General features: G+C 35.2%; 2 protein-coding genes across 2 annotated transcripts in view; one reads left to right on the top strand and one right to left on the bottom strand.

Annotated features, from left to right (window-relative positions):
* The window catches only part of LOC106878905 (centrosomal protein of 78 kDa), a 233,610-nt gene that overhangs the window by 164,585 nt on the left and 54,935 nt on the right, over nucleotides 1-14,090 (bottom strand). The window lies entirely within an intron of this gene.
* LOC128249906 (uncharacterized) overlaps nucleotides 1-14,090 on the top strand; it is a 76,259-nt gene that overhangs the window by 55,787 nt on the left and 6,382 nt on the right. The window lies entirely within an intron of this gene.

A 14,090-nucleotide genomic window follows, 5' to 3' on the forward strand; every position in this document is an offset into this window, starting at 1 on the left:
TGTGTGTGTGTGTATGTGTGTGTGTGTAGAGAGAGAGAGAGAGAGAGAGAAGCAAGACAGTCTTAGATAAAGGAGTAGTTGTTCTACAGTGGGTTTCACTTGAGCATTACACAAACTTTATAGCAGTTGGAGAGTAAAGTATTTTCTGATGCAGTAGTTTATATGTTGATGATGTGTATCCAGTAATGATGAGGCAAGCATTTGTAAAGACTAGTTCCACCCAGTTCATGTTTAGCAAAGAAAGGGTATGATATTGATTGTTTGAAATGAGTAGTGATTGTGTCTTTGTATTTTGGAAAGAGACAAGATAAGATGACTTCTCTGCTGAAAATAGTAACCAAATCCCTCTCAATACACAGCATACTTTCTTTTAAAAAAAGACACATTGGATAATAGAACCCTAGATACACTAACAATTTATTAGAAGTGCCAGCAAAATGATGGAGCATGGATTATTCATTAATGGTCAAGGTGTGAAATATGTAGGGTTTGTTAGTGGAATTGATAATTGATGTAAATGGTAGTGTGTGATACAATGTTGGATGATGAAGGTGAGAAAGTGTAGATGGTACAATAAAAAAGATGAAGAGGAAGATGGCTTTTCGTTCAGAGGGAAGGGCAGATTGTGTGATGCTTGTGTACATCATCATCATCATCATTCTCACTATGCCAAAGCTGAAATTGGAGCTTAATGCAGCAGACCTCCAATTTGTCAGATCCTGTCAAATCATCCAACCCATGCCAGCATGGAAGACAGACACTAAATGATGAAATACATGATTTGACAGATCTGACAAACTGGAGGTCTGCTGCATCAAGCTCCAATTTCAGCTTTGGCATAGTTTCTACAACTGGATGTCTTTCCTAAAAACCAAGCACTTTACAGAATGTACGGGGTACTTTTAATGTGGCACTTGCACTAGTAAGGTCACTGAATGGCAAGACAAGCCCTCCCAACCAATTTGTGTGTATGTGTGTGGGGGGATGTGCCAGTTGAGATACATGCCTACCCCATCTGGAAAGAAAGTAATGATGGTGGTGATGAGGTGTCATAGCTGGGTGCCCTCAGAGTACAAAAAGGTGAATATGAGAGAGAATAGGGACAGAAGATTGGGAATGGTGGATGGGCAAGTGCACAAAAATGTAAAAGGAGAGTGACAGGTGGTTAGAGATGGGGATAGATGGGCATATATATATATGTGTGTGTGTGTGTGTGTGTGTGTGTGTGTGTGTGTATATATATATATTTATATATACAAGGGACTTTTTTTAGTTTCTGTCAATCAAATCCACTCACAAGGCTTTGGATAGTCTAGGGTTATATTAGAAGACACTTGCCCATGGTGCCACACAATGGGACTGAACATACACATATTTATATACACACACACACACACACACACACACACACACACACGCACATCAAATGAGCTACATTTAACCAAACATTCTGACAAAAAAGAAAATAAAGTGAACACTTGGAATAATTAACTAGATTTAAATATCATATATAAACAAGCCACTCAATGTTCAGAAAGTAGAGCGAAATGGGTACAGACATTAGTTCAAGTCCTTTAACTAACAGCATTTTATATGTTTCTACAATATCTCTTTATAATAACTAGAATGTATAAAGAGCTCGGGGCTGAAGACTGTTATAGCAGTCATTTCTTTTTCTTTTCCCTCAATAAAAGAGTAAAGCTAATGAAATCAAACAACCAGTGCCTATAATCTAATTTCTATGCTAGCTACATATATATTCAAGGTAAGCGATGTGTAATTAATGAAGTAATCTCAAAGCAGTGGCCAGAATGAAAAGCGTAGGCTATTTGAGTAAGATAATCCACTGAATAGAGTCAAGGATTAATTCTACAAGTTGACACCTCCACATAACTGGTTCTCTTTCGCTCTTTCTTACAGTTGCAACTATCTCTCTATATACATATGATAGACTCTCCTGTCGAAGACAATGTATGAGTGTTCAGTGAGAAGACAAAGAAAAAAATGTATACTATTTGTATATAGTCGTAAGCTGGCAATTTGATTCGTCCCTGGTTCAATTTATGTATGTGATGTTGATAAATCACAAAATTGGTGAAATATCAGTATCCATCACTCCTGAATTCAATCGAAGGTGAGCTGTCTCGCCTGTCTATGACATCCAGCTATTTTAACATCTAGCATTATGAGGGAGTCATTCCGCAAGCACTATACCGCAGCAAACAAGCGAACAAACAAAACACATACAATGAGTATGTGTGGTTGATAATGTTTACAAGACTAGTGCTGCTTTTAATTCATTATTGAATACACCCCCACATCACATACACACACATATGTATACGCATACATACGTTTAGCTCTACCTTTATTTTTCAAAAACAAATATAGGCTTTGCATAAGAGCATGCATCCATACATATGTACATACACACATGTACAAATACACAAAGCAATTTTACTCTGTATATCAAACTGTTGCCAAGTTTCATTAGCTTCTGTTTATTTTTCAAGAAAAGTTTTAAATGTTCCAATAAGTTATGCCATTAACAGAGGAAAGAAACATATCAAATAACCTCCAAAACCAGCTGATAGAAAATTAAAACAGCAAAAGCAATTTTCACTTTACACGTTCTCAAATATATCAAGTAGATCAGTTCTGTTTGCTTGCTTACAAACTTTAGTCATGTAGATATCTTTGTGAAAAGGTTTATTTTCAAGAGTGTTTATCACAATGGTTTCTTTTTAGATATCTTGCATGATACTTGAGATTTACACAATAGTGGGTGTTGGAGCAGGGGATAGATTGTTCTGGTTTCCCTACATGCTTCTAGTGATGTAAAGTAAACAAAAGAGTTCTGACTGAGAATCAAAATTGCAGTTGCACACACGATTGTCTAAGAACAGATTGATGCCAAAACAGCACCTGCTATGTATTCCTGCAGCAATAATAATTTAAAATTTTGGTACAAGGCCAGCAATTTCAGGGGAAATGGTAGTGATCAACTAGTACTTATTTTATCGATCCCAAAAAGGATGAAAGGCTAAGTCAACCATAGTATAATTTGAACTCAGAATATGAAGTCAAACGAAATACCACTAAGCATTTTGCCTGGTGTGCTAACAATTCAGCCAGCTTGCTGCCTTTGTATAAAAGTAATAATGCAACAATAGTATCAACAAAGATCTGTAAGAAGTAATCTATATGTGGCTCAAATTATTAGGAGATAATACTGAAATATAGCAATCTTCACTCTACAAAAGAAGGTGCAGTTATTGTCATGTATGTGGATATGAGAATCCTGCAGTTTCATACACATACACACTGAAGTACACACATGACCAATTTCTGAGTGGTTGGCGTTAGGAAGGGCATCCAGCTGTAGAAACTCTGCCAAATCAGACTGGAGCCTGGTGTTGCCATCCGGTTTCACCAGTCCTCAGTCAAATCGTCCAACCCATGCTAGCATGGAAAGCAGACGTTAAACGATGATGATGATGATGATGGAATGCATGAATTACAGATTGAAGATATTTGCAATAGAAACAAATCAAACAAGACATGCTGAGATCAAAAAGAACACTGGTCATTGTGCACTAGGATAATACAGAATCAAGATGTATTCTTCTATATTTTTATGGGTTCAGTCATTTACTGAGGCACTTCTTTCAAGGAATTTCAGTGAATGTCATCAAAACCAATATTTATTTCAGTTTGGAATACATTTTACCAATATCTAATGTTAAACTGCTAACAACACCAGTCTGACACAACATCAGTTTGACACAACACCAGTTTTTACACAAACTATGGATAAATATGGACACAGACAAACACACACACACACCCATAGATATATATATACATACATGTGTATGTGCGTGCATATGTGCTTGTATGCGTGAGAAAATAATAAAAAGAAAATGTATTATTCCCTTTATATTGCAGGTAATTAATTGCAAAGTTCATTATTACAAACAAATCATTTTGAAATACAAAAATATGTATTCAATAACAGATTATTATAATCAAATTGTTTTGAAAATACATTATTACATATGATATGTTATTAAATATGATACAATATCTGGGAACATGTAATAATGTATCTTAAAATAATCTGATTGTGTTAATCTGTTTTTGAAATGATTTAATTACAATAATGTACTTGGAATTAATTAATTGCAGTATAAAAGTAGTAGAACATTTTCTTCTGTTAATTATTATTTTTTCCCTATCTCCCGACTTGAAACAGATAATTTTAATATTTTATATGTATATATCATCATCATCATCATCATAATGTCTGATTTTCTATGCTTGCATAGGTCACACAGAGTTTAATTTGATTTTCTACTGTAGGGTGCCCATACTATCACCAACCCTTGCCTGTTTCTAAGCAAGGTAATATTTCAAAATGGCCAGACATCTTCCCATGGAATACTGGAAATAAACAACACTGCTTGTGTGTGTGTGTGTGTGTGTGTGTGTGTGTGTGTGTGTTTGTGTCCATGAGAGAGAGAGAGAGAGAGAGAGAGAGATTATATAAATCTACATGTATGTGTGTGGCTTCCGAAGGGGACTAATTTGAAGGAGATTAAATGCCAAACTGGTACATGTTGTAGTTTTATTTTTATAGCATCAGTCCTGGTACTTACTGATCAGACTTACTGATACTTAAAAACTAGTTCTATAGAAACTGCATCAAAATTCCTGTTTAGTTTTTCACACATTAACTTGTGTAGGTTGAACTATGTAAAATGTTAGAGAAAGAAACCTAGCTGTTCCTCGCAATACATACCAATATATACATCTAAAACAAATTTGTTTCAGAGGCCCTTAAAATACTGTTGTGAATCTTCAATTTACTATTTTGTTGCATGGATCTCCAAAATCTTATATGGACCCTCAGAGGCCATATGGACCCCAGTTGAGAAACACTGATGTATAATAATATGTGTCTGCATGTATGTGGGTGTGAGCATAATCATATATGTCTACATATATTAGTATATATATTAATCCTTTAGACTCCACCATTGATTTATTGCAATTTTTTAGTTAGATATTTGTTAGTAGAAAATGCAGGACTTCATTTTTAGACAGTAGTCAAGCAGCACAATTATTTCTAATATTGCCCATTGACCATAGAATGTTCTGCAGCAATTTCAAATGATTTAACTATCCAAGACACTCTGGATAATACAAACACTGTCATATAAAAATGTTCATCTCCATTCCATCAGATTTGCCCCAGTGGACTGTTTACTAGTAGTGTATATTATCAGGCTATATACTAATCTAGGTTAGAACTTTCATTGCATATATCAGGCATGGTTGTGTAGTAAGAAGCTTGCTTCCCAATCACATACCCACTTTCACAGGTTCCCTCCATAATTAGAGTACAGCCACATCTTTGTGCAGCTGTCTTCATCCATATGCAACACATGACCATACCAGCAGTCTTCTCTTTTACACACTACAACTGATGCCTCTTATACCCAATTTTTCTTTTAAATCATTTACACAGTCTCACATGTACACTGACATTACCCATCCAGAGGAGAATAAAAGATGATTATCTCCATTTCTATAAATGGCCATCACAGCATCCCACATGTTTGAGCAACTGTTATAAAGGTGAGGAGCTAGCAGAATCGTTAGCACACCAGATAAAATGGTTCGCAGCATTTTGTCAGTCTTTACATTCTGAATTCAAATTCTGCTGAAGTCAACTTTGCCTTTCATCATTTCAGGATCAATAAATATATACCAGTTGAGCACTGGGGGTGATCTAATTGACTTAGCCCCTCCCTTGAAATTGCTAGCCTTGTGCCAAAATTTTAAACTATGATTACTATAGTTCTGCACAAAATACTCAACCTAAGACAAAGAAATATGAACAGAAATAGCTTGACAAAAGCAGGAAAAGATTACGTGGAGATTATGCACTAACATACCTGATCATTCAATAGACAAGATCTAATTACTCTACAGTCTCATTGCCTCACTCTCAGGAACTTAGAAATCTACTTGATCTCAACAGCCTGCTTGTAGAATTAGCTGAGGATCTGGGTGGTACTGAGAAAGATGTATAGTGGTGATGGTAATGATGGTGAGAGAGGTGATGGTGGTGGCACCAGCAGCAGTATTTGTTGTTGTTGTTGTTGCAGCAGCAGGAGTGGTAGTAGCAGCAATAACAACATCACCCTTCTTCAAATTTAATACCAAAATCAAACCACCCAAATTCTAAAAATAAACATCACAAAGAGATAAAATGAGATTTTTTTTTTTTAATTTGATTGAATATTTGCTGAATTGTTTGTTTGTTGACAGGAGAGCAAAGTTAAAGTTTCATTCATTATTATTTTCAGTTTAACTTTTTTTCATTTCTTTGATTTTAAAAGTAACAGTTACTTGCCACAACCAGGTTTTGCATTTCTTAGATATGACAGTCATAAAGACATAGATTCTCACAAGAAAACTTTTTACTTCAGTTTTAGATCTTCTTTCCTTTGTATTTTGCATACAATGATAATATATCGAACCAGATATGCAAGTGCAGACAAGGTGGTGCAGTTAAGAAGTTTGTCTTGCAACCATGTGGTTTCAGAATCGGTCTTACTGCATAGCACTTTGAGCAAATGTCTTGAATTATAGCTCCAGGCCAACCAATGCCTTGTAAGTGAGTTTGGTAGATGGAAACTAAGTAGAAGTCCATCATATATGTGTGTGGTCAGTTTATGATCCAATAGCTAAGCAGTTTGGCATAAAAAAAAAAAACTGATAAAAAGGTACCAGACTAAGTAGATTTGATTGACTGAATTTTACCCTGGTTGCAGACCAATTATTAAAATAAGTAAAAGAACATGAGAGTAAAAGAAAGAAGATGTGTGTGAGTATTAATCAAAGTATACAGCATTACAGATCCATTTCAGCTGATCTTACCAACTGGTTTCATACTGGATGTTAGATAACCTGAGACCTCCTTCAGTCATGACTGACCATGGGATTGCACCTAGAAAGTTACCCTAGAAAGTGGCACAAGTCCAGGCAAGGTTGTTTATGGAAGACCAGCAGTCGCCCATGCATACCGGTCTCCCCTCTCCACGCCACCAGTGTTATCCAAGAGAAAGGCAAGGCCGATACAACTTGGCACCTGTGATGTCGCAACTCATTTCTACAGCTGAGTGAACTGGAGCAATGTGAAATAAAGCATCTTGCTCAAGAACACAACACGCAGCCCGGTCGGGGATTCGAACTCACAATGTCGCGATTGTAACCTCGACGCTCTAACCACTGAGCCATGCGCCTTCACTATGTTAGATAACCAGCTATTAGATAATAGGATGGTTATCTAACAACACATTCTCTTCAGAGATGACAAGTATGGAAAAAATATTGCAATCATAAACATATTTGGCCCTGTTTTTTACATGGCACTTTAAGTCTTCAAATGCATGCCTATCCATCCCATTCTTGGTTCTCTCTCTCCAGTTTGAACTATCATATTCCAAGAACATAACTAACCCTGATGCTTTTAAACTGGCCATATCCAGCCAAAATACTCTACCCATTTTTATTTTCAAACTGGTCAGATCTAGCCTTTCACACTTACCCTATAGAGTCATTAAAAAAAACCCATCGGTGAAATCTCAAAGCTATGAAATAATCCATGATTAATTCAAAATGTATGACTGTATAAACATTACATCTGACAGTGTAATCTGAATGCTAAAAGATTAAACCATATAAGGAAAGCAACGAGAGAAATAGACAAGTACTACTAGGAATAAAAAGTGCACTTCACAAGAATGTTAAAAGTAATAATAATCAATTCTATAAATTAACACATTGAATAATTTTGTTTCACACATGTCCATTCATGTAAATGAGGATGGATATAGCAAGGATTCTTTCAACCCAGTAGGATAAAAATTCTTTCACTACTGATACAAATAGAATGAGTCAATACTGGTGGTATTTCAAATATAGAAATATGAGGCACCAAATTAAGTCCTTTAAAGTGTTGAGTCCAACCCTCTACCATCTGTTCCATAGTGAAATAGAATTCAATACAGGTGTCCCAGAATTAATTAACTATCTATTTCAGTGAAATCAAACAGTTTATTTAAAAACTCACTTTTATTTATGTTTATCATACTCTCTTTTACTTGTTTCAGTCATTTGACTGCAGCCATGCTGGAGCACCGCCTTTTAGTTGAGCAAATCGACCCCAGGACTTATTCTTTGGAAGCCTAGTACTTATTCTATCGGTCTCTTTTGCCGAACCGCTAAGTTACGGGGACGTAAACACACCAGCATCGGTTGTCAAGTGATGTTGGGGGGACAAACACAGACACATAAACATATACACACACATACATATATATATATATATATATATATATACATATATACGACGGGCTTCTTTCAGTTTCCGTCTACCAAATCCACTCACAAGGCTTTGGTCGGCCCGAGGCTATAGTAGAAGACACTTGCCCAAGGTGCCACGCAGTGGAACTGAACCCAGAACCATGTGGGTGGTAAGCAAGCTACTTACCACACAGCCACTCCCGCGCTTCCACTTACCACACAGCCACTCCCGCGCCTCATGTTTAATATGTCTTAAAAGTATACAAATTTTTAATTCTGCTAATAATTTTTATAATTTTATTCATAATTTTATTTTCATTCCTGTTGGATCCCACTTATCTGTCCATCATAGCTTTTTTTCAGTTTGGCTACAATCACTTTCTCTACCTCCATCCTCAGGATGGAGCAAATAGTTTAGCTGAACTTAAAGAACAGTTAACAGTGCAGGAGATAACTCCTGAAATGCTTCAAAATATGTTTTGCAATGCTAAGGATAGATTTGAAATTTGCATATGTTGAAAATTTTTGATAAAGTTCTGACGTAAGATTTATAAATTTATTTGTTTTGGTATCATAATTAAGTAATAAACATAAAATTCTATCAGTTTTTTAAAAATTTGCTCAATTTCATTGAAATAGATAATTATCTCTTGGACACCCCGTATAAAACAAAACACAAAATGTTATAGTTCTGAGGAAGTGATAAAGTATCTTAATACTATCTAAATGTACTGAATCTTCACCACTTCCAGCACACCACTCTTTTATTCTTTTACTCTTGTTTCAATCATTTGACTGCAGCCATGCTGGAGCACCACCTTAAAGGGTTTTTAGTTGATGAAATTGACCCCAGGACTTTTTTTTTTAAAGCCTAGTACTTATTTTACTAACCTATTTTGCCAAACAGGGACATAAACACACCAGTATCGGTTGTTAAGTGATGGTATGGAGGACAAACACACACACACACAAATACATATACACACACATATACAAATACACACACACACACACACATACTATGGACTGCTTTCAGTTTCTGTCTACCAAATCCACTCACAAGGCTTTGGTGGGCCTGAGGCTATAGTAGAAGACACTTGCCCAAGGTGCCACACAACAGGACTGAACTCTGAACAATGTGGTTGGGAAGCAAGGTCTGTACCACACAGCTATGCCTGTGTCGCTACATAAGAAAAAAGAATAAAGATTTGATTTATGAATAAACACAAAGTAAAAATCTTAAGAAAATTTCTTCAGCCTCTGGAAGAATTTGAAACTGTTTTACAAATAGTTCATAGCCTGGTATTTAGCTGCTAGGTCACTTTACCTCTGGATATTTAAAAACAGACAGAAATTGATTGGAAAGAATAAAAACAGCCTCATGAATTTGTGCTTTGGTCATTTGCCAAAACTGACCCAGCGATTGACCCAGTGTAGACACTAAACTACTTTGTATTTAGTTGAAAAGAACACTAGCAAAATAATTAAGAGTAATGTCAGTATTAGTAACATTGTGTAGGAATTACAATAAACACAAAATTGCCAATGATATCAGCAACTGAAAAATACAAGGTTGTAGATTTTGGCTTGCATGTAAGAAAAAATAGTTTCTTATGTCTTTAATATAATTAACTAAAGTGAAAAAATCTCTACCAACAACTCTAGTTCTTTTACATCTATCTCTTTGCTTCTATTAATGTGATGCATTACATATGTTTGGAGCAAGAGTTGTTTTTGTTGTTGATGTTTAGCTCTGTGTCAGTTCCAATAAAGAAAACCTAATGATCAAAGCCACAACCATCGTCTTATTTTCAGACAATGTATCCAACACTACACCATCCTATGTGACTTTGTTTCTAAAATGGTATGGTGTGGTGTGAGGGGAATTTGGCTGCTCTTTCTTGTAGGTTGAGCAGCCATGTAGATGCCCCATCATTGCTTTGAAGCAAAGCACATATTTTCAAGCTTGGTAAACTAAGATAAAAACTGTAAGATGTTGCATAGAAACTACATTCAGCAATGAGATAAACCTGAAGTTTAACTCTTACAACTACTAAATGTTGCCACAAGGTAATTTACAAACTGACTATCAACAATTTTATGTTACTTACATTTAAAAAAAATATATATGTGTTGTATTTAACATAATTATACATGCCTACATTGTGACACAACATGGTAAATAAAAACAACATCTTTGATGAGTGAAATAATTTGTATCTTACTTAAAGGCAATAATATAATCGGAGATTAAAAATATTAGACATTAAATTGGATTAGAGAGTTTTATGTCTCAAACAAACATGAGTTCCAAAGTGCCCACACTATTAGTTGTCTAATATATGTATTCTCATGCTAGTGTAAGATGCACTGGTCTTGATCATACCTCCTTTTCTATTCTAGGCACAAGGCCCGAAATTTGGGGGGAGTGGGACAGTCGATTAGATCGCCCCCGGTACACAACTGGTACTTAATTTATCAACCCCGAAAGGATAAAAGGCAAAGTCGACCTCAACGGAATTTGAACTCAGAATGTAAAGACAGACAAAACACCGCTAAGCGTTTCGCCCGGCATGCTAACGTTTCTGCCAGCTCACCACCTTTCTTGATCATGTATCAATCATATTAATGAGGTCTAACCTTCTAAATTCCAACCTGCCTCCTCCAAAGTCTTTTTTAGACTCCTTCTGTCATAAGAACATTCTATTACTCTCTGATAGCACTTTCTCCTCTACTGAACATCCATTACTTGTTAACAGTTGTTTCCCTCATGCATTCACTGTTTAGTGTCTTTGATACTTAATCATTTTACCAAGGAGACTTAAAACTATTTCTCTCTCCCCCGCCCCACTATCTCAAAGCTCATGTTGCATATCAGGTGGACTATACTGAACTTAATTCCTCCTGATCGCAGAAAAATCCTCTATCTTTGTCACTTGTGTTTCTGTGATATTATTGTACACCAAAATTATCATGCACTGTATATTCAGACTGGTGATCTCCTCTTAATTGTTATAGTCACAACATTTCAACTGTTGTACCTTCTTCAGGTGCCTATTGCATTCAGTAACATTATTGAGACAATGGGACAGTGAATATAAGCAGTGACTAAGTGCTGTGCATTAAGTGTAGTAGTTTAGTCAGTGAGCTAAAGATGAGAACAATCAATGTATATAATAATAATAATAATAATAATAATAATAATGTATATATGAACAATAATGTCTCATCTTAGAAATACAGACAAGGCATCAAAATTCTAACACATATGTTATATAATTTGATAAATGTGGAGAACATCCTTAATTATCAATTTATTGTTGATTTTCTTTTATCTTTTACTTATTTCAGTCTTTGGATTGCAGCCTTATTTTATTGATTACAAGGACATAAACAAACCAACACTGGTTGTCAAGAAATGGTGGTAGTGGGGACAAACACAAACACAAACACACATATATGTTGGGCTTCCACATAGTTTCTGTCAACCAGATTCACTAACAAGGCATTGGCCAGACCAGAATTATAGAAGACACTAAGATACTTGTCCTAGGTACCACACATTGGGACTGAACCTGAAACCATATAGTTGCAAAATGAGCATCTTAATCATACAACTATGCCTGCACTTATAAACAAGTTGCTTTTTTTTGTTGTTGCTGTTTTTTAAATATATTTTTATCAAAAAAATTTTTTTCTTCTTAGCAGCAAGTTTATTCCTTTCTTCATATTGAGTTAAGTGTTATGTAAAAAGCAATGAATAGTATCATTCGGCAAAACACACACACACACACTCTCTCTCTCTCTCTCTCTCTCTCTCTCTCTTATTTGATTCATGAGGGCTGACTCCAAATATAACAAAACTATCATACGCCAAGTCTTGACCATTACCTACTCCAGTTGACAGCCACCAGTCGATAATGGCAATTTTGTACAAACTTTTGTTATGCATTCAAATAATATATTCTTAGCAATCCAATCATCTTTCTGCACGAACTACCTTACGCTGCTGCCAATATCACTTTCACTCAGTAGGTTTTTCACATATCACATTGCATAATGTAAAATATGGAAGACGACTTTCATAAACGGTTGGAAGATTTAATCAGTAATGAAAACTCCAATACTCCCTAATAAAGACTGATATACTTTTACTTGATATTCAGTTGATAAATATTTAATCAAGATCCACACACATATAAATATTTATTCATGCTTATATAGATTACAAGAATCAGTATAGGCAGATCTCTCACAATACAAATTATATGGGTATTGGACAATATCATATACCAAAATATGCAAAAGTATAGCAAATGTTCTACTGATTTTGATGAATATCTTTCCAAATGCTGAATACATATGTATATTTATTTGTTTACTTGTTTGTTTTCATGTCTGTTTCTCCTACCCGCAAGCCAGAATGGATTAGATAAGTATGTTATTGAGGTATTGTTTTATAATTGGAAGCCCTTCTTGATGCTAATGTGTGCCCGTAAGGAATTGCTTATTCCACATGCCTTCAAAGGCATGAAGCCAGCAAACAATTTACTGAGAGAAGTGCCAACAATAACAGAACTTGAATCCTTTAATTTCAGTATAAGCAGGCACAGATGTCAACAAACACACAAACATACACACATGGTGCATGCACCTCCTCCCATATATATATATATATATTTTAATATTTCACTTAGGCATAGTGAGACTAATAACCTGGAGTAGAAGTCAATATACATATAGTCTAGAACACAATGTTATATCAGTATAGAGTGGTAATAAAAACAAAGAGATGACACTGAAAAAACCAAATGTTATGTTTTGCCTATGAACCCCTTTGATTCCTATTTTACTTGACAGGAACCCTCATAGCTATTCAGTATCTTAAAAACTCCTTTTATATTTTCATGATTAAATATTATTTGGAATTGTATAGAATTTTTTTTTAATATTTTGTGTATTGAAGAAATATAACCAGTTTATTGAACCTAAATTTTAACAAAATCTTATGTCGACCCTCAAAGGACATATGGAGCCCAGTCGAAAACCACTAAAGCCTTATGATTGGGAAACAAACTTCTTAACTACAGAGCCATGTCTGCACCTCCTAAACTAGACATGCATGCACGCATGCACACATACATACATGCAGAAATACATATATAGAGAATACATATGCTGAACTATTGAGAAATCTGCAGTAACTCCATCCAGATTACAAGTTCAGGTCTATACCTGTAATTATTGAGGCACTGGGATATGTAACACACTGCCTAAATACCAATCCTGAGGAACTAGGCTTTTCAAAACCAGAAAGGAGAAAGCTGATTTGAAGACTACAAATCCAAGCCAGCACTGGAACTGTAAAAAATCTGTAAAACTTTCCAAAAGTTTATCATTTAAATATATATAAACATGTCGAGACATCAAACTATATGCATGAGAATACAGACATAAAACAAAACATACAAATCTGCATATATACATACATATATACAAAAATACCTTGTTGATGTTGAAATTCCATTGAAGGAGCCTTGGATCTAGGTTAGAAACGGCTCTTTCTCTATTGACAAAAAATCTTGAAATAAGACTGAATGACTGACTGACTGACTGACAGACAGACAGACAAATAGACATACATGATGACCGCTCTAAACAATTTGTCAAATATTATCTTCAGACAAAGTCATAACAACTTAATTTTTTTTTTG

Source organism: Octopus bimaculoides, chromosome 18 (genome assembly GCF_001194135.2).
Source record: "Octopus bimaculoides isolate UCB-OBI-ISO-001 chromosome 18, ASM119413v2, whole genome shotgun sequence".
Taxonomy (NCBI): Eukaryota; Metazoa; Mollusca; class Cephalopoda; order Octopoda; family Octopodidae; genus Octopus; species Octopus bimaculoides.